The sequence below is a fragment of the Polypterus senegalus genome, chromosome 14 (genome assembly GCF_016835505.1).
Source record: "Polypterus senegalus isolate Bchr_013 chromosome 14, ASM1683550v1, whole genome shotgun sequence".
Lineage (NCBI taxonomy): Eukaryota > Metazoa > Chordata > Cladistia > Polypteriformes > Polypteridae > Polypterus > Polypterus senegalus.
Window position 1 is genome coordinate 28,934,100 of NC_053167.1, and position 27,213 is coordinate 28,961,312.

The following is a 27,213-nucleotide window of genomic DNA, read 5'->3' on the forward strand; positions in this document are numbered from 1 at the left end:
AAGCGGAAGTCTAACACCCTCTCCACACAGTCCCCTCCGATGTAGAGTGGTTTGATGTCCGTTTTCTTTTTCCTGAAGTCCACAACAAGCTCCTTGGTCTTAATTGTGTTCAGGAGCAGGTTGTTGTCAGTGCACCATGCTATCAGCCACTCCACTTCGTCCCTGTAGGCGGACTCAGCCTCCCCAGAAATGAGCCCCACCACAGTGGTGTCATCTGCAGATTTGACAATGGTGTTGCTGTGATGGGCGGGGGTGCATTTATGTGTGTACAGCGTGAAGAGTAAGGGGCCTCAGCACACAGCCCTGAGGAGAGCCGGTGCTCATGCTGATGGCCAAGGAGATGTGAGGGCCCACCATAACCCTTTGTGTGCAGTCTCTCAGGAAGTCTTTAATCCATAGACAGGTGGAATACGGGAGTCCCAGGGCTAGCAGCTTGCACACCAATCTGTGAGGGAGGATAGTGCTAAAAGCAGAGCTAAAATCAATAAAGAGGAGACGTGCATAGCTCCCCTGATACTCCGAGATTTTTCTTCTTTTTTCATTCGGCCTTTCAAGAAAGTTGACAGTGTCTATGGCGAAATTCAGAATTCAACAGCAATGTCTTTTTTCTTTTTGCCGGAATCAAGAGCTGCAAAAAGTAAAAAATTTTTTTTCTAATATGAACTGTTATCGTTTTTTCGTGTCTGCCGTTTCTATAGGAGGGTGACAATGAGCTAAATTCCAATGGATGTTTTTCAGATGTTGACGAGCAATAAGATAAAGGTATCACTAAAAAAACACCAAAAGCAAACACAGCAAAAAAAAAAACAGTGCAAGGAAGGTTCGAAGAAAGAAAAAAAAATTACAATTTTTCTGTTTTGGAACCGTTGTGCACAACTGAGCTGTGGCCACAGAACTAGCTGCTCTCTAAATGATTCATTCAGGCATTTCAAGATCTTTTGGGCACTTTGTTTTAATGAAAGTATCTGCTGAATGTACAGTATTTCATAGTAACAAGACTTCTATAGACTCGTGTTATATGGGGAAACTGTTGGGACCATAAAAATACTTCGTTGTAATGAAAATTTCATTATAAAGATATTCATTGTAATGGAATTTTACCTGTATATCTAACTGGACCATAGTCTGGATAAGTGACACACTTCAAGACATGCACTCTTTCATTTACCCTACCTTTGTACATATTGTTATCAGTTAAATTAAAGTGACACATGTTTATCATGGTGCTACAATATGGTGAAGTGTTGCTTGATGGTAATGCATAAGTAAGAATTTTACTGTTCTTATTACATGTGGCAGTACTATTACTACTGGTACTGATAGAAAATGAACACCAACGCAGTCAGAGGTACGCAGCACATTGACACAGTGGTTATCACCAATACTCCCGCAATACTTGTATTCTGTCTTTGAGGATTTTGTATACAGTATTTCCCTGTGTTTATGTGGGTAGTCATGTTCTCTACTGCAGGTCAAATACTTAAGTGTAAAGTGGATAGATGAATCAAACCATTCTAATATTTGTGTGGGGTTGCCCTGTAATAGACTAGTGTCCTGTAGAAGGTTTGGATCCCGTCTTGCTATACTTCCATGGCCTTGAAATGGAAAACCAGGGTCATGCATTTTGAAACAGGCTTAACAAAATGGTGCCATAAGACGGTAAACAGGCCAGAATTTGTTTATTTTTGTAAAACATCCATTATAAAAGTAAGTGACTCAAATGGAACTACAAGGCAGGACCTTCACCCCGTAGGATTGTCACGCAAACAATTTTAGTGCCCTGTGGGAGCAATAGTTCTCCTGACTGCTAGTTGTCAGAAGTGTAATTCTACCACAAGGCATAATCTGCCTGAAGTCTGCAACAGAGGTATCCCAGAATATTTTCCCAGCAGGCTGGACATAGACTAGCTTTGTTTGGGTCTTAACTTTCTCAAGAAGAGGACTAAAGACAAGACCTCACCCAAGCCCGGATTAAGACCCCAACAGGCCCCGAGTGACTTAATGAATAGAGCACCTAAACTGAGAGTTGATCATACTTTTAACAATGCAGAACATGAATACCCATTCATTTAATACAACGTGTTAATTCCCACTTTTGCTTTTGCCGTGAAGATACTCAATCATATCATTGAGCAGGAGGGGAGATGCATTCCCTTTGATTTTGACTCAGTTGTTTCATAGAGTGAGGGAAGGAGGGAAGGATTTGGCCATCGTGGACCCATGGATGTGCACCCAGAATGTCCTAGTGGTTGATCAATCTCTGGCCTCACCTGGCAAAGAGATAAAAGAGGCCAGTGTGATAAAGAAGATGAAAACTAGGAAATAGGGAGGAGTGTTCTGGTTAAATATACTAGTTAATGGTCTGGAGAAGTGTAAGAAAGTCCAGAGGGCCAAAGTTTTGTTTACTTGGTTCACCTTTTCTATTGTGTGTACTTCTTCCCTTCTCCCTTCTTTGTATATCTTAAGTTGTTTAATACAATACCATTTCTATTCAATATCTATCTGGGCTAGTATGGTGTTTTTTGGTAACAGTTTGATCCAGAGATCCTTGGTTTATCACACTATTCATCCATCATCTAATCCCTTTAGTCCAATTCAAACCTAAGAGACAGGGACAAGCTATCTATCAGCATTAGGTGTAAAACAGAATCTAATGATAAGTGAAACACCTAAGATTCGGCTCAAATACAATTTCACAAGACCAAAACTAAAATTCTTTTCCTTGGTGATTTTTCAATTGCGAAAAACACTGAAAAGGTTTTGGAGTTTCAAAGGCTGTCTTTAGGGTGAAAAACAACCAATTCTGCTCCCTATTTGCCTGTGTTTTTCTACATATAAAGTATATAATCTGTACTATACCAAATAAATGAATTCTATCTGGCCTCTTGTTTACACCACAGCAGAAGGGTGCAGTGCTGACATGCTGGATATACAGTATGTGACATTTGTGACTCTGCAAATTCAATCTCGAACAAGTCATTCTGCTCATCAGTAATGAACATTATAACAGAGTTAATATCAGAGAAACAGATGCATTTATTTGTTGGTTTCATATTAAAAAAATGCAGCTGCAGTCTTTTAAAAGTGCATGGGCTAAAAAGAAAATGTTCAATACCCTTGTGATTTGCATCTTGATGGTTCCTCACCCTGAAGTTACAGAGTGAAGGTTCCATAAAGTCATGAGACTTTGAACACCACTCTCAGAAGGTGCCATGTATCTGGAAGCTTAATAATTAGGCTATGGTAGGCAAGCAGGGAATTTAAAGTATTTATGGTAAACAAAGTTAGAGTCTGCAGGATAATTCAATATTTAGAGTAGATCTGTTTGTTGCAAGTGAGATCACATTATATCAGTAGTATTTTGAATGTGTTGTAACCACTTAATGGTTTTGGTGACTTAGTAATCCTGTGTCAGAGACTGAACAAGTAGCCTTCTGTTCTATCACTCTTCTCTTTTCCCCTCATTGCCTGAATATTTTGAACTGCAATAAATTCATTTGAGAGCTAATGAAGGATGCTGGAGAATAATTGAACTATAGGAGGAGGAATAAAGTCTTACTTCATATATAATAAAAAGATGTAATGTGCAAAGATCTCAGTGTGTGTCAAGAATGACTCTAAGACACATGAATAAAGATGAGTTGGATTTACCATTAATATTAGTTGACTTCATGCATCCAGAGTGAGGGAGCACATCTTAGGGGTGAGACAATAGAGAAGATTCAGTTCTTCCTGTCTTTCAGGTAGATACTGTGATCACTGTTCTTATAGCCATAATAAAAGAAAATGTAATTAATCAGACCAAGCCACCTTCTTCCATTGGCCCATGGTCCAGTTCTGATGCTGACATGCTCATTGTTGGCTTTTTAGCAATGGACAGGGGTCAGCATTGGCACTCTGGAGATTCTGTGCCTCCACAGTCTCATATGCAGCAAGCGGTTATGCACTTTGTGTTCTGACACCTTCCTCCCCTGGCCAGCATTAGGTTTTTCAGCAATTTATGCCACACAAGCTCTTCTTTGGGATCAGACTAGACAGGCTAGCCTTCGTTCCCCACATGCATCCATGAGCCCAGGGTGTGCATGACTCTGTCACCAGTTGATTGGTTGCCCTTTTAGTATGTATTAACACTAGAATCATCAGAGTCTAAGAAAAAACTTGCAGATCCGTCCCACCTTAAAGACTGAATACCAGTAACACATCACAAGACCTGCTTTTTTAGAGTTACTTTGACCCTGTCACTTATCCATCAAAATTTGGCTCTTGTCAAAGTCGCTCATATCCTTACACTTGCCCATTTGTCCTGCTTCCAACACTTCACCTTCAAGAACTGACTGTTCACATTCTGCCTAATATATCCCACCCCTTGACAGGTGCCATTGTAACAAGATAATCAACATTATACACTTCTCCACTCAGTGGCTTTTTAATGTTGTGGCCTATCGTGGTACATTCTAAATTAATCCATTTCTGCCTTCCTGGAAAAAAAAGTGTTCTCCTGTAAAGACTGAATGTACCCCCATCACTGCTGTATCCCATCTCTAAATTCATCTTTTTGTTTGTTCCTCAGGCAATAAAGTATCAGGAATTCTGCCAAAAAAGAAGCCTGCCAAACCCCACATATCCGATGAATGGCATTCAGAGGGACATCCTGTGGGATTAGGATTTTTAAAAAGCTAACTACTTACCAAGCCACAGCCTTTTCATGAAATGAAAAAGAATGCATCTCCTGAGAGAACATTTAAGTGAAGTTTTTGTGGATCATAGTTGAAGAGGTCAGACACTTCAAATGAAATCCACATTTTATTCACAAATGGCAGCATTGGGCTATGCAGTCCCAGCCTTGATAAGCTCTGATGAGCAAGGGATTGGGCCTCTAATAGAAATATGGTACTTTTAGCAAGATCAGTCCTGTGAAGGAGGAATAAAAAGTCACACCAGTCACAGCCAGTCATCTAAGAGCTTCTCTAAATCATGCTATCCTTTCTAGCATTTTATGTTTTAAGTTCCTGGGGGAACAGGTATGTGACAGGCACCACTGTTATGTCACAACAAGTGGATACCATTTTAAACTTCAATACTTCTATATGCATGTCCAATACATGAAGAACTTCATCTCTAAATGCTCTATGTCAATATCAGCCAGTTTAAGAAAAATTACCTCCAACTAGTGTCACAATGATTCATATAAAATTCACTGTTTCGCTTTGCAAAATAAGCTGTGTTTAGCTTCTAGTAAAATTCATGCCTCCACTAATCATGGTAATGCCATTTTGGCAGTGTTTGGTGGTGCTGGGCCATGATCACTTTCTGTGTAGTGAGTTTTCTGCGGAGAAAACACAACAATATATTTAATGGCAAATGTTAGTCAGCGTTTGTGTGGAAAGCATGTCACATTTTTTAAAAAACATACTGCATTACTCTGGCTTAAACAGAGTTGATTCTACTGTTGTGGTGTGTATTATATTTGTTATGCTGCCGCAGAGAAGAACACAGTTAATTATGAAAGTGAGAACAAGGCTTTATGAAGCAATGTTTCTTGTTTGCCACCAAAAAAAAAATCTTCTATCAAAACTCTTTTTTATGAATTTTCTCTATTTATTTTACAATGTTTAAAATATTATTTCAGTATGTCATTGGTCTATTAATTAACAAACCTTCTAAATTATTCTATGCTGAGTTTATGTGTTCTGACAAAACAAAAGGATTTTATTGAGATTTATTGTGCTTAAAATCCCATTTAGATAAACAAAACACTTATTTTTTTTCTGTTTTGTATAGTGCTCTTTACTGAGTGCAGGTGCTGAATGCTGTAATCAAATTCTCAGGTAAAATGCAAGTATACAGTCAGGCCCATTAGTATTTGGACAGTGATAAGATTTTCATAGTTTTGGGACTGTGCACCACCTCAGTGGAACTGGAACAAAGTAATCAAGATGTGATTGAAGTATAGACTTTCAACTTTAATTCAAGGGATTTAACACAAATATTGTATGAGCTGTTAAGAAAAGACAGACATTTTGATGCATGGTCTCCTTATTTTCAGGGGCTCAAAAGTGTCTGGACAAACTTACATGATTATAAATATAAGGATCATTTTCAATACTTGGTTGGAAATCCTTTACTGTACACTCAATGACTGTGTGAAGTCTGGGATCCATGGCCTTCTCCAAGTGCTGGGTTTCCATCCTACTGATGCTCTGACAGTCCTTTATTGCAGCCATCTTCAGGTGCTTCTTGTTCATTGGACTTTCTGCCATCAGCCTTGTCTTCAGGTAGTGAAATGCATGTCCAATTGGGTTGAGGTCAGTTGATTGACTTGGTCATTGAAGAATATTACACTTCTTTGCCTTGAAATGCACTTGGTTTGCTGTCATATTATGTTTTAGCTCATTGCCCATCTGTACTTTGAAGTATTGTCCAAATACTTAGAGAAGAGTCTAGCTGCAGCCCACAATACCTATGACGTCACATGGAACGCCCTTCATATCATGGAACGCCTCTATCGTTAGTTTCGATACGCCAATCATTGTTTTTGTTGGCGCTCAAAGGAATGGTGGACTTTGAATAAATCTTTATGAAAGCTTTTGGAGGAAAGAAGAACAAGACAGAGTTTGAGCTGGAAATCAAGATGGCTGTGAGTTTGTTGCAAGTTTTATTAATATTAGATAATATCATACTTTACTGGTAGGGTACGAATTATACCAGACTGTATTAAAGATATTAGTTGAATTGACTTTCAGGTGCAGTGCAACACTAAGCGCTCTTAGAAAGTATTAAACAACAAACAGGTCAGTTTGTGTAATGTATTGCAACAGGGCTGTTCGGAATATTCAATTCGGAGTAGTAAATCGATAGATTCAGCTGTCCATTATTTTTTATAATAACTATTATTATATATAATTGTTCGTTGTTGAGTATTATTGACCATAGTTAAGTGTAATGGATCGTAATCAAATATTTGTAACCGCGATCAAGTACTTATAATTGCCCTGCCCTATAATTGTCCTGTATTTCGCATATACTAGTTAATCAGAAGCAAAACCTTTCTGTAACCTGGTATTTTAGATACCAAAATATATTTCAGAAAGACTGTGAAGAGAGATTGAGCCAATATAAAGTGATTTTCCACTGAAAAGGGGAAAAGGAGCACAAGTTTCTAAGACAAACACAGTTGACAGTGGATATACTATTTTTTCACGTATACTGTAGTAAAGTTACTAGTCAAAAGTTTGAATACACTTATGTCACTTTAGATCTTTTTTCATAGTTCTGTATATATATTTACAGCACATAACAGAAAATTTTAACAAGTAGCTACAAACAAAGGTCAAGTGTAAAAGCAATATTCAATTACCTCCTGTTCAAGATACTGTAGTTCAAATTAGACTCTAGACAATGGGAAAAGAACAGCCAGTTATTTATTATTATTATTATTATTATTATTATTATTATTATTTATTTTGTAAAATTCTTTCAATGATAGTATAGTTTGTTTAAACTATTAAAACAATATTCAACGTTTCATGCTTACCTCTCCTGCATTCTTCAAAAATACTGCTTTTGAAGTTTTTGAAGTGTTTGTTCTTGTGCGTATTTGTCAGTTTTAAGAACTTTATATCTATTTCATATTCACCAGAGACACATAAGTTTATTCAAGTTGTGGAAACTTTTTCTCTAGTGTCGTTTTTTGTGAATGAAGACAGAGAGATATAATCAAAGTTAGTAAAAAATCTTTTATTAATACACACCAGGCAAAGGTAAAAATGACAGAGAAGCACAGTCCTAGGACACCTGCCCTTCGTCTGCCTATTCCACTTTTTACATGCTTTCTTAAAATCTAAACCTGTCTTTTTCTCGATTAACTTTCTTGGAGACCCATTTTTTCTAGACGTCTGGTGATCCTCCAAAAACAGTCCTTCTAACATTAATGATTTTGATCTCTCCCTATTTTGTTTAACAGGTTTTCTGCTATGTGTCCCCATCACTAATTTTCTGCTTCCTTCTCGCAATAATTTCTTTTCTTATGCGCCCAGGGAGCAATTTTTTTTATTTAGTACGTACTTTTAATTTCTTTCCCCTACTTTAACCATTTAAACTGTTAACATTTATATCTTATCTTCAGCCTTGCTCGTTGACTGAATCTTTTAGGCTCTCTTTAAGGTGTGCCACGCACCTAGTCCTAAAACCGATTCCCTTCTATAATTTTTCAGCAAGCACCACTTTCTTTTCTTTCCCTAACAGCCAGTGACTTCTGGTTAAAGTAATTTTATACCTACTCCTAACTCCCACTTAGAGTAATTTTATACTTTCAGTCACTTCCAGTTTCAAGGGCAATACCAGCAAACCTGTTACGTCTTCCCTTATATCCTGGGAATCCCCCGATGGTACTTACCCCAGCCTGGGTGTTAATTAGCTCTGTCAGGAAATCCTTCTCAGTCACCGTGGTTGAACCAGGAGGAGACCGGGGACTCCTCACGCAGAAGCCATCTCAGGACAGGGCAGTCCTAACTTTTATCGGAGCTGCTTACACTGCTGCCGGAGCTCTCAGTAGCGGCAGTCTGCTTCAAGAAGACAGATTGCTGAGGTCTTCCCGCTCAAGGAGTCAGCCGGCCGTCTCCTGCCCCACGTCTCGGCGCCAGAAAACTGTGGACACTTTTTCTCTAGTGTCGTTTTTTTGTGACTGAAGACAGAGAGATATAATTAAAGTTAGTAAAAAATCTTTTATTAATACACACCAGGTAAAGGTAAAAATGACAGAAAAGCACAGTCCTAGGACACCTGCCCTTCATCTGCCCCGAGAGGTCGGTGTCCTAAATCTTTTATAGGGCAAAGCTTTGTCTTATGACTTTAGTTGCACAAGAATTTCAAGACATTACGTCTTTACAACAATTTGCTTGGATCAACATTTTTAAAGTTCATCAGTTGGTCACTTGTGGTTTTTTGTCTGTTAGAAAAACAGGAAGTTGCACTTGCACTATAGACATTTTGCTTAGCACGCACTTCAGTTCTGATCAATTAATTCCTATTTTCCAATCTCATACTTCGGTATCTGTATTTTTCTATTTCACAAAGTCCACAGAGGAACGTGCAGTTGTGTTTGGTGCTCAGGAGTTTGCTTGTCTATTTTGCTATAAAAGATCAGATTTTACAGGCCTCATCAGCCACTTACAAAGCCACAAAAGGACAGTGGTGGTCCATGGAGGGATGTGAAGCTCTCAGAACTGATCAAGTTTTATCAATTGACACTTTGAACACAATTGAATGCAGCTAGATCTCCACCTTAACAACAAGATTTTATTTGACAAAATAGTATACTGTGTACCTTTCCACATTTTGAAAAGCTTGCTTTGATTAATTTTAGATTAATGAATTCATGACTGTGTATTAACACAATTTTCTCTTTTAAAATATTTAATGGAATATGACAGAGATCACAGTACAATTGCTTTAATTTTTAAGAACGTAAGTATGGAGTTACATTACCTACAATTGACTGGCAACATATAATATATTTTCATAAATGTTTAAAAGCATCATTGGATGAATCTTTTATTGTAATGTTTGTTCTGATTAAAAGAAATAACATGCTATTTTTTATTCATAGAATTTATTGCCATTTTTTACAGCTTTTTTTAAGGGAAGAACAGTTATCAGAATTTGTCAGCTTACAGTATTACTGAATTTTTTTTCTTCCAGCCAAGACAGCCATCTTCAGTTTCCACACGAGAAGAAGGACATTCTGTGTACCGCAGGTAGTGCTTCCTAATTCTCAGTTTAAAAGTTCTCTGACACTCACTTTATATATTAGAACTTCACAAAAAGTCTTTGACCAACAGGTCACACAGCAGGTCTTTGTGTCTTTCTTCAGCCGAGTGGTGTCACTAGCATTATGGGGGCAGGGAATAGTGGTCTTAAAAATAGGGGTTTTGTTATTTATTAAATGGCAATCATTTCTGCTTCCAGTAATTCCATTCTTCCTTCTTTTCCATTACTGAAGCATATGCTGCCCATCTCTCCTTTTTGCACTCACTCACACATTTCTTAAGGGTCTTGATACTCCATATGTGATAATGTAAAATATATTTTGGTGTATAATGTGGTATGAGACTGTTGAACTGGAATACAGTAGAAAGTCAAGTGTTTTCACCTATAAATACCCAAACGTTTATATAAAATGCATGTATTTTTGAAACTGTTGACTGAATTATTTATGCCAGTACAATGAATAGTATCAAATTTACTTTACTGTTCTTAAAATTTAGGCAATGAATGGCTTCATAGGCTTGCTTTTTGTCTGTTTTCCTTCTTCTTCAAAGATTAGCTTCATCTGCAGCATTAGGTAGCATTAATAGAATTTGCAGGTCAGCATATTTATGGTTATGTGTAGTCGTTAGCAAATTGTAATGTATTAAAATTATTGAAATGCTACATAATTGATTTGCAGAAATGCATAATATTTAATAATCTGTATTGCTGTGTCTTGTAGCTTGAAAAATGTGGTTCGCACAAAGGCACAGCCTTATCAGATACTGTGTGTAGTGAAATGATTCTTAACGGCTCAAACACAGCAAATGCCTTAAAGGTAAGGATTTTCTTTTTCCTTTTCAATATCATCCAGTCATCAATCAGTCCATAAAGGAGTGATTGTTTGCTTCAAGTTACGTATAACCTTTTACATACAGTATACAGTAGCATTTCTATTGCAATATGTTTAGGTGACTGTTTTAGTATTTTTTAAAGTATACTTACTAAATTATCAACAATTTAATTACCTATTATTTGAAATGATGAATTTGGCCTTCACAAGTGACAATATTGTGATAATTGGGCTGTCTTTCAGGTACGCACTTAAGTACAATTCCTGTAGATATACAGATTGAATTGAAATGGGTCTTACAGCAATGTATTACTGTAGTAAATAAAAATGTAAGCTTTTTTCACTTCAAAGCACTTAGTCATTTTTAATTATTTGTGCACTTTCTGAATGGTTTCTAACTAGACATGATATTCCCTTGAAGATGAGCTGCTATGGTTGTATACTGGAGTTTATTTTTTCTTTTTTACTCTACCTCATGAATACAGGGAGTACAGTAGAGGCAAAACGCAAGAGAAATCAATTGAGCTAAGCATTCCTATGACATGCTGTGCTCATATTGGTGTGTGTATTTCATCAGCCAATTTGACTGTACTTGAAGTAAAAGTGGAGTTAATGTGTTGATATTCCTAGTAAAATACTTCACATTCTGTATTGTTTTCAATGATCAAATACATCCTGACTGCTTGTGACCAACTTTTTGGGACAGAACTCAGACCAAGAATTCTGGATATGGATGAGGATGAAGTAACACACGCAATTGGAAAATTAAACGAAAGTGGAAATTATGAAGATATTGAAGAAGTCATGTTGTCCTTGTTATTCACTTTTGACTGCATGAAGAATATGCTCTCATATCTTGATGAGATACAGGGTAAAAAAAAAAGTTCCCATCAGTTGCTGCTGTTCTACCAATTAGGTTGTTATGTTTTATTTTAATTTTGTCAACCTTCAAAATTTCCACTGTAAAGAAAGGTGGGATTGGACTGGCTTTCTGACCTGGTTCAGTAGTTCCTTGTCTACTCAAAAGACCCATATAGTGGATTGAGGACACGGGTGGATGTCCTGACTGGGATTGTGTCCTTTATTTCTTATATATATATTCATATTTGAACCTGGAACTTGTATGTGTGTGGTTGTGTCCAGGGTTTGGGTGCCAAAATGCCCCCACAGGTTACACTCCCCTACAGTATGTGGTAGTTATAACAATGATCTTTGTGTATTGATACATCACTTTAACTTTCAAGACCTCGACTGATGGCTTGCAAGATCAAGATGGGAGTCTAATTAAAAGCAAAAAGTAGTTGGGACAAAAATCTGCAGCCCCTGGGACTGAATATGAGAGCCACTGTATCAGACAATGCCATGTTACAAATCAGGATTATTAATATGTACTATATGTGTTTGGGTGTGTGTGTATGTATATATATATATATATATATATATATATATATATATATATATATATATATATATATATATATATATATATATATATATATATATATATATATATATATATATATATATGAGAGAGAGGGAAAATATGTGTGTTTCATGATTTAGTCAGTCATTCTCCAACCTGCTATATCCTAACAATCCAATCCCAGGGCGCAAGGCAGAAACAAATCCCCGGGCAGGGCACACACTAGGGACAATTTAGGAACGCCAATGCACCTAACCTGCATGTCTTTGGACTGTGAGAGGAAAATGGCGCACCCAGAGGAAGCCCACGCAGACATGGGGAGAACATGCAAACTCCATGCAGGGAGGACCTGGGAAGCGAACCCAGGTCTCCTAACTGCAAGGCAGCAGTGCTACCCACTGCATCACCGTGCCACCCTGCTTCACAATTTACATCTTTTGTAATGTTTAAAATGTGCTTAACTGTTTAATCATCCTTTTCATGACCATAACAGTCTGTGTGTTGTATGTGATAACTCATTTTATAACTAACTATACTCACTCAGACTTCTTACTAAATTTTAACTTAGTACATAACTTTGCTCCACTACCAACTAAATGATGTATACTGTTACAGCAGTTAAGTCTTATACTTCGTATCATCTTGGCACATCTAGATAATGTAAAAACTGCTCTTGCAGAGGTATGTCTATAGACAGTAGCTTAGCATTCAACACTATTGTGCCAACAGAATTGGATTTTGAACTTCATAGTGAACAGACCTCGGCTTTACAGATTGGCAGCATCATATCTTCTATGCTCACTTGCAACCCAGGTACACTATGGGGTAGTGTGTTAATACCCCGATGTGACTGTGTGTCCAGACACCACACCAGCTCCATCATTAAAAATGCTACTGACATCACCGTCATAGGCCTGATCACCACCAATGATTAAATTGCTTCCAGACAAGAGGTCTATCTGCTTTACTCAGTGGTCCCAGGACAATCTGACCTTTAATGTCCAAAAACTAAGGAGCAGGTCCTAGACTTCAAAGAACGGTTTAAGCTGTGGTTTGTTTTTGTGGGTGCTGTGGAAATGGTGAGCCTGTTTAAATATTGTACAGTAACAATCACTGATGAATTCATGAGGGAACAGCACGGTTAGTCTATTGCCAAGTTCACCAATGCCTTCCTGAGATGTCTCACAGGTGCTGTCCGGAGTCCATCTTCACTGGCTGCATCATATCCTGGTAGGGCACACACGCCTGGGTCACTGCAGAGGGTCGTGAAAACCACAAAATATTACTGGCACCCAGCTGTTGGTATCTAAAAGACATTCTGCTAAGATTATTACACACAGCCATTCTGCACAGCTGTTTTTCTTGATCTTGCCTTCTGGCAAATAGTAAAGAACCAGTGGCCCTCAGTATGGCTTCAGAGAAAGTGTTTTAGTTGTAGTTGTTACTGAACAGCCAATCTTAATAACAAACATTGTAAGAAAAAGACTATGTATAAATATCTGAAATATAACTGAATATATATCTACACTGTATATTGTATTCTATGTGTATTTTTTGTGTTTTATTATATTACTGTTCTGGAGAGATATGTAAGTAACAATATAATTCTACTGTATGCACAAGACAATAAATACTGTATGTTTAATAAGGCGATCACCTCGGGATGTTTCCCTGCTGAATGCCCACTGCAAATGACACTATTTATTATTATTAGTAGTCGTAGTAATAATATTTGATATTTATTAAAAATAAATACTTAAAGACAGTTTGGTTTTATGTTGATATAAGGTGGGTCTTTGCAATCTACTTAAATGAGGCACAAAAAAGGTTTATGAACAATCATGATTGTCTCAAACTCAAAAGTTACTAAAAAATTTAAAATTTCTTGGCTGTCACATACCATTCAATTGATATGGACATGACTTACAGTATTTCACATATACAGCTTTTAGTAATGAAAATGTTGATGGATCAAATCAATAAATAAATGACTGTTTCCTAAAATGTTTCCCAGTTAATTTTAAAACCAATTTTATATGTAGCGCTGTTTTTGCAAACCTTTTAAAAATTAGTTAACCTAATATTGTTTCATATGTTTATAATTTGCTAGTGAGAATATGAAATACATTTATAGATTGAAAATCTCTAGGTATGAGTTTCATTCTGTTTGAAACACTAAATGGTAATAAGATTTGTTACTTTTACTATAGTGTAACGGTTCAGGAGAAAACGAAATGAACGGCCGTTCAAAATAGTAAAAAAAAAAAAACTATATCGGCAAAGTGCTTAGAATGGTTGGATAGCTTAAGTATGAGACTGGAAGTCATTTATGTTTGTCCAAATAGAAACTGTAATTTGTACAACTGTAGCATACTGTGCAACAAGCGTGTCGATACTGTCTCGCAGAGGGCATGACGTTGGGAAATGCCGTTACGATAATCGCATTATTACATGGAGTGTGTTGTCAAGGGCGTTCCGTGTCTGATGTCAGAGGAATTGCGGTCTGCAGCTTCACTCTGTTGAATACTTATGGACCTTACTGTAGATTATACTAATTACTAATTACAAAATGAGTATATATAAAGATACAGATTTGTTAAAACACTGAAAAAAATAAATAGAAACTGATTAACATAAATGGAAACCAACAATATCTGTCCATTAATTAATTGTTGAACTATGTTCCATTGACAATGTAGGAAATGAAAATGGTATGAGAGAAAGTCCAAGACAGAGACAGACATTATCACAGTCCTGGAGACCTTGGCCAACCAGCCGACCACCCCTACTTGGCCATTCTATAGCAGAGTTGGTGCTGGGCCACCCTAGTAGATTTAAAAACCCTTCTGTCTGATGATTCCAATGCTCCTTTATCTGAGATGACTTTTCCATATGTAGGAGAGTAGTTTGGCAGTACAGCAATGGCACCAAGTGTCACATTGATTCTGAGAAGAGAAATAGGATAGCAGAGGGTTAGTAATCGTTATATATAATACGCTACCGTAGCTGTTCGTTTGTCTGTCCAGGATTTTAAATCACCTGTAGCTCGCAAACCGCTTGAACTATAGACCTGAAATTGGGTACACATATACTACGTGACGTATACTATCCACTGTTGGGGTGATGATGGACCTCCGAGGTTATACCTCTTTTTATTTTCATTTTATTTTATTATAAAATCAACTCTCGGCAGCGCAGCAGGGTGGCTGTGTGGCGCATGCATACGTGCACTGTTCTCATTTCCTACCACCCTTGTGGTCACTTCCTCTACCTCTTCATATCTTAAATCATTCTTGAGGCAGATTGAAGACTTAAGTGCCAGCTTAAGTGAAAAATTAAGAAAAACGTACGTAAGTAATTGCAACACAAAAACTGACTTAATCAGTTTTAACGCGAAAAGATGCTGACGGAAGAAGAGAAGCAGCGGGGTTATAATTGTATTATTTATACTTTTGTACAAATGACTAAAAACAGAGATGCAGTGTATGCAGGTAATCAGCAGCTCTACTCAGTGTATGCTAGACTAAATTAGTGAGTGAGTCTTCAACCTGGGTTTAAAAGCTGAGACAGGAGAGGCATCTATCTGATCATGCCACAGCTTTGGTACCCTAAAACTACAGTTAAAAGCTTCACCTCCCACTGCTATTTTGTCACTCCTTGAAATCAAAAGCAGTTCAGCATCTTGAGATCTGGCTTGTAATTAATGATAAGGTTTGTAATTAATGATAAATTCAGATTAGCAAGCAGGGCCTTGGCCAAGTAAGGCTTTATAACTTAAAAGGATGATATTGAAATCAGCCTTAAGCATAACTGGGAGCCAATTTAAGGACTTGAGAGCTAGATTTATGCGTTTGTACTTTCTAGTTGTTGTAATGATTGTTTCAGAAGCATTTTGTGGATACCAAATTGCAGTAGTCAATCCTAGAAATAAATGCATTAATTAATGTTTCAGTAACCTGCATATTCAGAAAGCATCTTAATTTTCTAACATTTTTAAGAGGGTAAAATTACATTTTGTATAGTTTTTTTAATTCTAGTGTCAAACATGACACCTAAATTGTATGCTGACTCAGTAAAATTAATAGTGATTCCAAATTCAAAACATGACAGAATGTCTTTGTGATCAGCATTAATCCCTCCAATAAATAGCATTGCTTTTTTCTTCAATTATCCTTTAAGAATCCTACCTGACAGGTAGAAAATTCTTTGTTAGTTGTGGTTGTATTTCAAAGACACATGATATTCTATATGGTGTTCCACAAGGTTCTATCCTGGGTCCGCTGCTCTTTTCGATTTACATGCTTCCGTTAGGTCAGATTATCTCGGGGCATAATGTGAGATACCACAGCTATGCTGATGACACACAACTGTATTTATCAATAGCGCCTGATGACCCTGACTCTCTTCATTCACTGATACAATGTCTTACTTGTGTATCTGAATGGATGAGTAGTAATTTTCTCAAACTAAATAAAGAGAAAACAGAAATGTTTGTGATTAGCAAAAATGGATATAATGAGGTTATAAGAAATAAACTGCATTAGGATTTAAAGTCAAGATAGAGGTAAAGAATTTAGGGGTAACTATTGACTCTGACCTGAATTTTAAATCACATATTAATCAGATCACTAGGACAGCATTTTTTCACTTAATATATATAGAAAACGTTAGAGCTCTTATAACATTGCAAGATGCTGAAAAATTAGTTTGCGCTTTTGTTTTCAGTTGGCTAGATTACTGTAACGCACTCCTCTCAGGACCACCCAAAAAAACATCAATCAACTGCAACAAGTGCAGAATGCAGCTGCTAGAATCTTAACTAGGAAAAGAAAATCCGAGCACATTTCTCTGGTTTTGATGTCACTACATCGGTTACCTGTGTCATTTAGAATTGACTTTGAAATACTGCTTATGGTTTACAAAGCCTTAAATAATCTCACTCTATCTTATACTGTATATCGGAATGTCTGACACCTTATATTCAAAATCGTAACCTTAGATCTTCAAATGAGAGTCTGCTTAGAATTCCAAGATCTAAACTTAAAAGAAGTGGTGAGGCAGGCGGCCTTCTGTTGTCATGTACCTAAAATCTGGAATAGCTTGCCAATAGGAATTCGCCAGGCTAATACAGTGGAGCACTTTAAAACACTGCTTAAAACACATTATTTTAACATGGCTTTCTCATAGCTTCATCTTAGTTTAATCCTGATTCTCGTTATATTCAATTAATTATCAGTACTATTCTTTGTGACTCCAAAATCCGTACTAACCCCTACTTTCTCTTCTGTTCCACCACCTAATCAAAGCACTGTAATGTCCCTACATTGATGGATTAAAGGCCAGAAGTTCACATGACCATCATCATCAAGTTCTTCCATGAGAACCCTAAATACGGTGAGGACTGATTGACGTAATTTATGTTAAGTAGAGGAGGCTGGACGGTCTTGTGGCAGATTTCATTTTATTCTCCAGCCTTCTGGAGTTTTTATTAGTTTTTTCTGTCCTTCCTGGCCATCGGAATTTACTTTTATTTTATGTTAATTAGTGTTCCCTAATTTTAATTCTTATTTATTTTGTCTTTTTTCTCTTTCTTCATCATGTAAAGCACTTTGAGCTACATTGTTTGTATGAAAATGTGCTATAGAAATGAATGTTGTTGTTGTTTAATTAGAGACAAGTAGTTCTCATCCATCCACTCCTTTAATTCATTGACAAAACTAATTAAGAATAACACTGGAAAATTATCATTTTGACTAAATATAATAACTGGGTGTGTCATCTGCATACAAGAGAAAGTTAATGTTATGTTTTCTATGGATATTTCCCAATGGAAGCATATAAAGTTAAATGACTGAGTACTGAAGCCTACGGGACACCATATTTAACTCCTGAGCATAATGATGGAGTACTGTCAGGATATTTCGATACGTTTTGAAATCAACTTGATAAATAAGAACTAAACCAGGCAAGTACAATACTACGGACGTACAATACCTGTGAGCCCAATGCAATTTTCCAGGCTGTGCAGTAAAATAGAATAGTCAATGGTGTTGAACATTGTCCTTAAATATAACAATATAGTTATAGTGGAATTTCCTTCATTAGAGACGTGTTAGTGCTGTTTCTGTACTGTGATCAGTGCAGAAGCCAGACTGGAATTTGTCAAATAAATTATGATGTGTAAGGTGCGAATGTAGTATTTTATAGAGAAAGGGTAAATTTGAAACAGGTCTGTAACTATTTAGTGTATGTGTTTCTAGGTCTGACGCTTTTAGTGTATCAGGAACTGTGCCAGTAAGTAATTATCTGTATTATCTGATAAGGCTGAGAATGGGTGCTGCTAGAATATCTGTTGAAATTCTTGCTAGTTTTGTTGGAACTGGGTTTATGGAACAAGTATTTTGGCTTCATTTTAGAAATGAAAGTTATGACTTCCAGTTCTTTTATCAAATTAAAATTACTAAAGTGGTGCGTGCAAGGTGAAACTCACATGTATAATAAATGTGAAGGGGGCATATAAGGCTGTACCGCACCGTCACTTTGGACATTCCAGTCATATCTCTGTATTCCTCTGGCATATCTGGCATACAGACAGCTCCTCAAACCGGTTCCCACTGTAAGAAAACCTGCTAAAGTGTGGACAGAAGAATCTGAACAGGAGCTTCAGGAGTGCATTCACTCACAGGGATGTTTTTAAGACATCTGCCATGAATAGCAGTTTACAGCTGCATAAGCAATTGATGTTATTGTGTCCTTCAAACATATTTGGTCATATCCAAACAATAAACGATGGATTCATTTAGAGGTTTGCTCTGTGCTTCATGCTTGCTCTAAGGCATATGTCTTAGGTGATGCCAGCGAGTACAAAAAATCCACATAGGATCTATGCAGAGCTATTAGAGAAGCCAAGAAGAGATACAAATGTAAACTGGAAGGTCACAACTCTACTGCTGACACTCTGAGTATGTGGCAGGGATTTGGAAACATCACAGACTACAGAGCCAGAAATACAGGGTTGATCACTGACAGCCATTTCTTCCTGGATAACTTCAATCAATTCTATGCTCACTTTCACAACACTGAGTCAATGGGCAGAAATGAAGCTTGTGAGGGTTCAATGCCCCTGTTCACAATATCATCTGAAGATGTGGAAAAGTCTCTGAGGAGGATAAACCCCCGAAAGGTAGATGGCCCAGATAACATTACTGGACGTGCACTCATAGCTTGTGCTTCAACCCTTGCTAATGTTCTGGTTGACATATCTAACTTCTCCCTTATAAAAGCTACAATCCCCACCTGCTACAAAACAACCAACATTATTCCACTGCCAAAAAAGGACAAAGCTAACTGTCTGAATGACTACTGGCCTGTTGCATTGACCCCTATAATGATGAGAGGCTTTGAGAGAATCATTATGAGCCACATTTAGACATTCATACCTGACACAATGGACACCCTACAGTTTGCATATTGACCAAACAGGTCAATAGAGGATTCACTTAGCACAACATTGCATATAGTTCTTACGCACATAGAGAACAGGGACCTCTATGCCAGATTGATGTTTATTGATTATAGCTTGTGCTTTTAATACTATGATACCAGCTAAGCTCACCAACAAGTTCTCCACTCTAGGATTGCCACTTACTCTATGCAACCAGGTCCTGGACTTTTTAACAGGCAGATCCCAGTCAGTTAGGATGGGGAACAACATTTTCAAAGCAATAACCGTAAATACAGGAACACCGCTAGGATGTGTTTTGAGTCCCATGCTCTACATGCACTTTACTCATGATTATGTTGCTTCCCAGCATAACACCAGCTTTATTAAATTAGCAGATGATGCCACCGTCATTGGACTGATTTTTGGGGTGACAAATCAGTGCATAGAATGGAGTTGGCTGGCCCTGTGAAGTGGTGTCAGGACAGTAACCTCTTTCTTAACACCAGCAAAATGAAAGATGATTTATTGACACACAGAGGAAGAGAGGTCATGCATGCCTCAGCAACTTCTACAGATGTACAATTGCTGCCATTCTGAGCATTTTTGTTGATTGATTGCTATGTCATTTTTACAAAAGGACAAGCAGAAGTGTGCAAAATGTAATAGCTGTAAAAGTCATTCATTTCTCATTTGTCCACAAAATGATTCTCCTAAAGTCCTTTGTTTGTTCTTATTTTTGTTTCTCAATCCCTGGTTTCGAAGTCGTTCTGCTACTTTTAATATTTAACAGTTTGGCTCCAGTGATGTGTTGCTTTTTCAATTCTTTGGTTTTCGGTCTCTTTTTGTATTTCTTGACTATGATTGTTGTTTTGCATTCTGAACTAATTTACCTGATCATTCATCTTTCTGTGATCTCTTGCTTGCTATGATTTACACTGCCCCGCTTAGACTTGTGCCAACTGACTCTCTCATCAAGACATAAAAAACAGCATTTAGTCAGTCGACTTCTCTCTACAGAGAGGCATTGCAGTGGCAATGCTAAGTGCACTGATGACAATGCTTTGATTCAAAATGCTGAGAAAGAAATCATGTAAGTGGGGCTCAAGAATTAAGGTAGAAAAAAGTAAAGCTTTAATTATCTTTAAGGCACAGAAGGTAAAAGTAGAGGAAAAACAGGCAAGAGTGTCTAAAATGCAAGAAAAAATCAAAAAACACAAGTATAGACCAAATCACAATTGATATGCCTAAACATTAACTACTCCTCCTTGAACCGTCACCTTATCGTGGTGGAGGGGTTTGCGTGTCCCAATGATCCTAGGAGCTATGTTGTCCGGGGCTTTATGCCCTGGTAGCCACCAAGGCAAACTGGTCCTGGGTGAGGATGAGACAAAGAGCGGTTCAATAAACCTCCAATGAAAAATAAAACTGTCGTTTTCCCTTCGCTGGTCACCGGGCCCCTCTGGAGCCAGGCCTGGAGGTGGGGCTCGATGGCGAGCGCCTGGTGGCGGGCCTGCACCCATGGGGCTGACGTGGGTCCTCCTCCCCATGGGCTCACCACCTATGGGAGGGGCCATGGAGGTTGGGTGCAATGTGAGTTGGGTGGTGGCCGAAGGCGGGGACCTTGGCGGTCTGATCCTCGGCTACAGAAACTGGCTCTTGGAATACAAGCGGCTGAAATGAGTTTCCTCCGCAGGGTGTCTGGGCTTTCCCTTAAAGATAGGGTGAGAAGCTCAGTCATCCGGGAGGGGCTCAGAGTAGAGCCGCTGCTCCTCCACATCGAGAGGAGTCAGATGAGGTGGCTCGGGCATCTGATCAGGATGCCTCCTGGACGCCTCCCTGGTGAGGTGTTCGGCACGCCCAACGGGAGGAGGCCCGGGAAGACCCAGGACACGCTGGAGGGACTATGTCTCCCGGCTGGCCTGGGAACTTTGGGATTCTCCCGGAAGAGCTGGAAGAAGTGGCGGGGAGAGGAAGTCTGGGCCTCTCTGCTGCTGACCCGACCTCGGATAAGCGGAAGAAAATGGATGGATGGATAAACATTAACTAGAGATTCTATGGTTAATAACATAGTAATAAGCTGTAACACTTTTTGTCTTTCCTCCTCCATCATCTTTTGGATGCTTATTGTGTGAAAAGCACTGAACCTGACGAGTAGGTTTACAAACCAAAATTTCTAAAGGTGATTGCATGGCTATTTTATTGCAGATGTGTTGACAGATTATTTTCTGTTTGCACCAAACTGGCTGCTGTCTTACGACTTTGGTGGCTGAGATTTTTAACAGGGTTGCCTTCTTCCCATGAACAGCTGGCTTATTGGGCTTTCAGCTCTATATTAGCCTGCTAGATATCCATGTCTAGTGTAGTCTATTCTGCCTTTGCAGCAGCTTAAGGATAAACACTTACCTTTTTCAATTTACTATGTCGTTGGAGTCTGAATATCCCACCAGTGTGGGGTGCTGGTCTTGGGGCCTTTAGTCTATCATGGGTTTCAAATCAAATTGTTTGTGAGCTCCATCTCCCTAGGCTTGAAACGAGAGTTTCATTTCTCTATATGGATTGCCTGCCAAGCCTTCAGATGGACCACCTCCATAAGCTAAGAAGGAGGAGTGATCTTCCATCTGGCCACTCCTGACTCAATAAATACCTCAACAGGCTGTATTGTAGAGTTTTAGTGATTTGTGAGTATGGCTTGGCTTTTGCAAACTGTAAATACATAACCTACACCATCATTGACTTCCAAAATTAATCTGAATGACGTTTACAGGCCCTTTCCTAAACTTTCTCTCTCCTACTTTATTTTCCTATTCTGTTTTTTTTCACTCCTCCATTCATCTTTCCATCACCTTAGGACAAATCCTTCCCTCTTCTAAGTTTCCAATCCCAGTGCCTTCAGGGAATGTTTGAATTGGCTTCTGATTAGGAGACCACAATGTTTCTCACGGGAATTCTTGCAGGAATGCTATGATGTTTTGCAGCTTTAGGCTTTGGATTAAAAGAATTTTAAGATTCAGAGTAGGATTAAGGTTCCCATAAAATTGTAGATCACTTTTAATTGGGCTCTATTGATGTCAAATGCTTAAAGTGCAGTGATAGCTATTCTTACAGGTGTGGAATAGCTTGTTCCAAAGCACCCTCTTAAATAGTCTTTCCTTGAGGGGTTTGAGGAAGTCACGCTCACATAGGGATATGGATAAAAAAAGGCAAAGGAACAACGTATGGAACTCCTAAATCCACTCTCTGATCTCAGGACTTTGCATGAATGGCATGACATGCATTTGTGACTGTTTAAGCATTAGAACTACCTGGAAATTGTTATCTTTAACAGTAGTGTTTGCGCTCTTTTCTCCTTCCATTTGTTTTACCAATGATTTGACATTTCTGAACATTTTATTGAATTGATGTGTTTGCTGTATGATGTGAGGTCTTGCAGAAGTGCATACATTTTGGAGAATGATGAGCTTGCGTAAGCCAGTGGCAGCATACTCAACTCATGTTCACAAAACCTGAACCTCTTCTCCACAAAAAAGTGCTGCCTAGACATGACCTTTACTCTTATTAAGATGTATACATCGCTGCCTACTTCATCTGTACAGAGTAAAGCCATGCTGGATGATCAATCAAATGTACTCACTCATTGAGTCTAGCCAAGCCAGGTGCAGAGGTTCTTCTTAGATATTTCTTTAAAGCAAACTATTGTACGTATTTCCTCCTCCAATACTTAAAACATTATAGACAGACCTGACAAGTTTCACATTCATTAGTAGTAGTAGTAGTAGTAATAGTTGTAATATTGTCACATGCACAAAATAATGACATTATTTTTCTCCAGAAATGATTTTTCATTGTAACATAAAGACTGCCATGAGCCCATCAATTAATCTGAAGAATTTATTACAGACAGATCAAAATTAGAGAACTAATGGAGCCAAGAATGAGACAATTTGTGTTTTCTATTAAATAAAATTATATTATCTTGGAAAAGTTTTGTAATATTTATATTTTATGGATGATTTCTCTCATTAAGTCAATCAAAATTATATGAATTTTTAAACGATATTAAAACTAATATGTATGTGTGTAATGCACAGGGTCCTTTAAATGGGTTTTCTGCCCCTTTACGACTTACTCCCAGAGTACTTTACATGGCTCAGTGTAAATCTGGAATTCCAGGTGGATATTTGAAAAGGTGCAATTTGAAGCCAACAGGGAGGAGAGTCACATCCTGTTTTGAGGGACGTGCATGTGAGGGGCACAATACAACACATTTGCAATGGCTTATGGGTAGTTCAAACATGCGCAGAGCTCTGCCATTAGTCTAGTTGAACCCAAGATCAAACGAACATGGACACTTCACTGGAGTATTGCATCATTGTTAAACAGTGTGCCCTAGTGAGATTTTTTTAGAGTCAGAAACGAGAAACTCGATTTCTCAAGCTGAACAAACAGAAATTTCCTTTGAAACACATTGCGGACAATTACAGAGTATGTGCCTCCCTCTTAAATAAGATGGCCACCAAAAGTATGTTTGGTCACGTGCACATACAGTGTGTAGGACACAAGAAATGGTTAACATATAGTGTTTGCCAACCACATAGCAAAAGGCAATGATAGATGGCGTCACTAAAATATAAAAAATTATCAGTACATAAAAACAAAAGAACAAAACAAGAAAATTTTGTAATCGTGACACACACTTCAAGGGTGCCAAGCATGAATAGTCAGATATTCCACAGCAAATGGAGAAAGGCAAAATTCAAGGATGATTGTCCAACGGTGAGGAGTTGAAATTGTTATCATCTGTCCAACATGACAGTGATTTAAGATCAGACGAGAGCCATGCCACCAATATCTGTTTCGCATTATTTCTGTCTAGTCCTGCTGGTAAAAACACGCCAATCAAACAACATTTTGGTTCACTTACTGAGTTTATTATTTTGCCGTAAATTGAGTCTTTTAACTATTTCGAATCATTAATAGGATTCATAGTCAGCTCATATTGAAAGTTGGTTCTCCTCTGATCACATCACAAATACAACTATATCATTTAATAATTCATACACTACTTTGAATGCAGTCAGTCATTGGCTTGTTTTCGGTTTGGGAATGGTCATTAGTTTGAATATCAGATTGTCCGTATGTCATTCAAAAAGCGTACAGGTTATTGCAATGGAGGCTCTGTGGGTCTGGTGTGGGCCGCCAGTACACATGTATTAACTGCTGGTACAAAGTAGCACAAAGTAATCTGCAAACCCCCAGGTTTACATGAGGGAAGGCAATCCTGGTCAAATGTATAAGATTTAGCCATGTGGCATAGTGACGATCCAAATTAGCCTTGAGGGGTTCCCCCAGATTCAGAAAACATATAAAAACCCCGAGAGACTGCTACCTTTGCAGTTCTGCTCACTTCTCCTTCTGCTAAGTCCCATTGGCCAAAGTATGCGGTCACTGGCTTGTGGAGTTGGGGAACATTATGGAAGATCAAATTGCCACTGACCTCAAGTTAGCAGTGTGAAGCAGGGCCCGTGGTACGGTGGTGCAGGGAAAGAATGGAGCAGATTGCAGAGATACTACAGAGCAGGAGTGCAGTCTCAAAGCTGAGAACTGGACCTGGAACACCACTTACATTATCAGTTCAGTGAAGGAAGACAGCTAAGAGACTGGTACATCTGAAGCTCCACACAAGGAAGTTCACCTGCTCACATGTGATCAACAGATCCACACACAGAAGTGCAGCATAGACTTATGTTTGTTTGAAATGTCTGAATAATGTTTGTCTCTAAAATCTCCTGTGTATCTGTGCAACTCTGTGACCCAAGCGTGACAGCATATGCAGATTTCACTTTTACCAAACAACAAATCTTTTAACTCTTGCAGATATGCCTCTTCATTGGTAAGAAACACTACTTTTCCCTGATGGCAACACAAATTAGACGATCTACAATTCTCTGACTTAAAGTTTAAATCCAAACAATATATTAAATCTCTTTTTGCTGTTCCGTTATTCCACTGAGTAATAATTTCTGTTTGTTTGTGCTACTGAGATCTTTACTATCATTTTTCTGAGACTTTCGAATTTTCATACTTCCATTATCTCTAACCTGATCTGCATGTGTATCGCGCCAACGTTTTTGAATTCTTTACGATGTTCTGCTTTGTCATCTACTCTTTGTCTTTTATTTCCGGCCCTGGGCATTGTTAAATCTCTTGGCACAAAGTCTCATCTCACGGGATGTGAAAGTGTCTCTCTGAGAAAGTCAGGTCTCGTCTCTCCTCCCAAGATTTTTTTATGAAAATAGAGAAATATTTATGAGGAGGAGGTGGTAAATGTTGATCGAACTGTGTTTTGAGTAGAAATGGGAATATGAGAGTTTGATAAATTATTGCACTCTTGTATTGATATTTTCCCCTTTTTTCATCTGTTTACTGACTTGCGCATTAACTAGCAAGTCTGAAAGATTTTTTTTTCTGTAAGTTGGGTGCAAGTTGGAAAGCTGAATTTGGATCTTGACATTGGCTCTCCAAACCTGATTTATAGGAAGTGGGTTTATCATGTAAATCTGCTGAAACCGTGGAAGGACAGGGATCCTGATTCCCTCCTCCATTTAGTCCCGCTCACTCTTTGCTCACACAGCTAGCCTTAACTTCGGTGCAGATTTAAGTCCCAGACAATGACGGGAGCTGGAAACTGTTATCCTGTCTGTCCTGGAAGTAGTGAGTGAAAACCCTGGAAGGACCTCTCTGATTGAGCACGACATTGTGATAAAGCCTGGGGTTATAGTCCCAGAACGTCCGTATTGTCTTCCCAAGGCAAAAAGAGCTGAAGTGGAGCTTGAAAGCAAGCACATGCTGGAACTAGGTGTAATCAAGAAAAGTCATAGTCCCATTGTATTGGTCGCTAAGCCTGACAGGAGTTGAAGGTTTTGCAACAACTTCCATCGACTTAATCAAGTCTTCCAATTTGATGCTTATCCAATGCCATGAGTGGACAACCTCCTCGAGAGGCTTGGACAGGCTCAATATTTGACCACACTGGACATGACAAAGGGGTACTGGCAAGTTCCTTTAAGACCGCGTTTAGCACCCCTAGCGGACACTGGCAATATTGTGTCCTTCCATTTGGGTTACACGGGGCTCCGGCAACCTTCCAGTGTCTGGTGGACAAAGTTCTCAAGCCTCATAACTTATACAGTGCTGCCTACCTGGATGACATGGTCATCTGTTCCAGCACATGGATGGAACACCTACAACAGATAAAAGCGGTATTGCAGACAATTGGTGAGGCCGGGCTTTCGATTAATCCAAAGAAATGTTTCTTTGGATTGAGGCAAGCCAAGTATTTAGGCTACCTGGTGGGTTGGGGCACCGTGAAGCCACAGTGCTCCAAAGTAGATGCCATTTTAAAATGGCCCAGTCTGCAAACCAAGCGGCAGGTCCAAGCATTTCTCGGTTTAGCAGGGTATTACCGCTGGTTTGTGCCCCAGTTCTCAGAGAGAACGGCACCCTTGACTGATTTGACAAAGAAGAGGGCCCCAAACATTGTGGTATGGACTAAAAAGACAGGCGCTGCATTTAGTGACTTGAAGCAGGCCCTTATGTCCGCACCTGTTTTGAAAGCACATAACTTTTCTTTCATCCTCCAGATGGATGCTTCAGACACAGGCCTGGGGGCCGTGCTGAGCCAAAGCGTCAATGGTGTGGAACACCCCATCATGTTCCTGAGCCAGAAACTGTTGGAAAGAGAGGCTT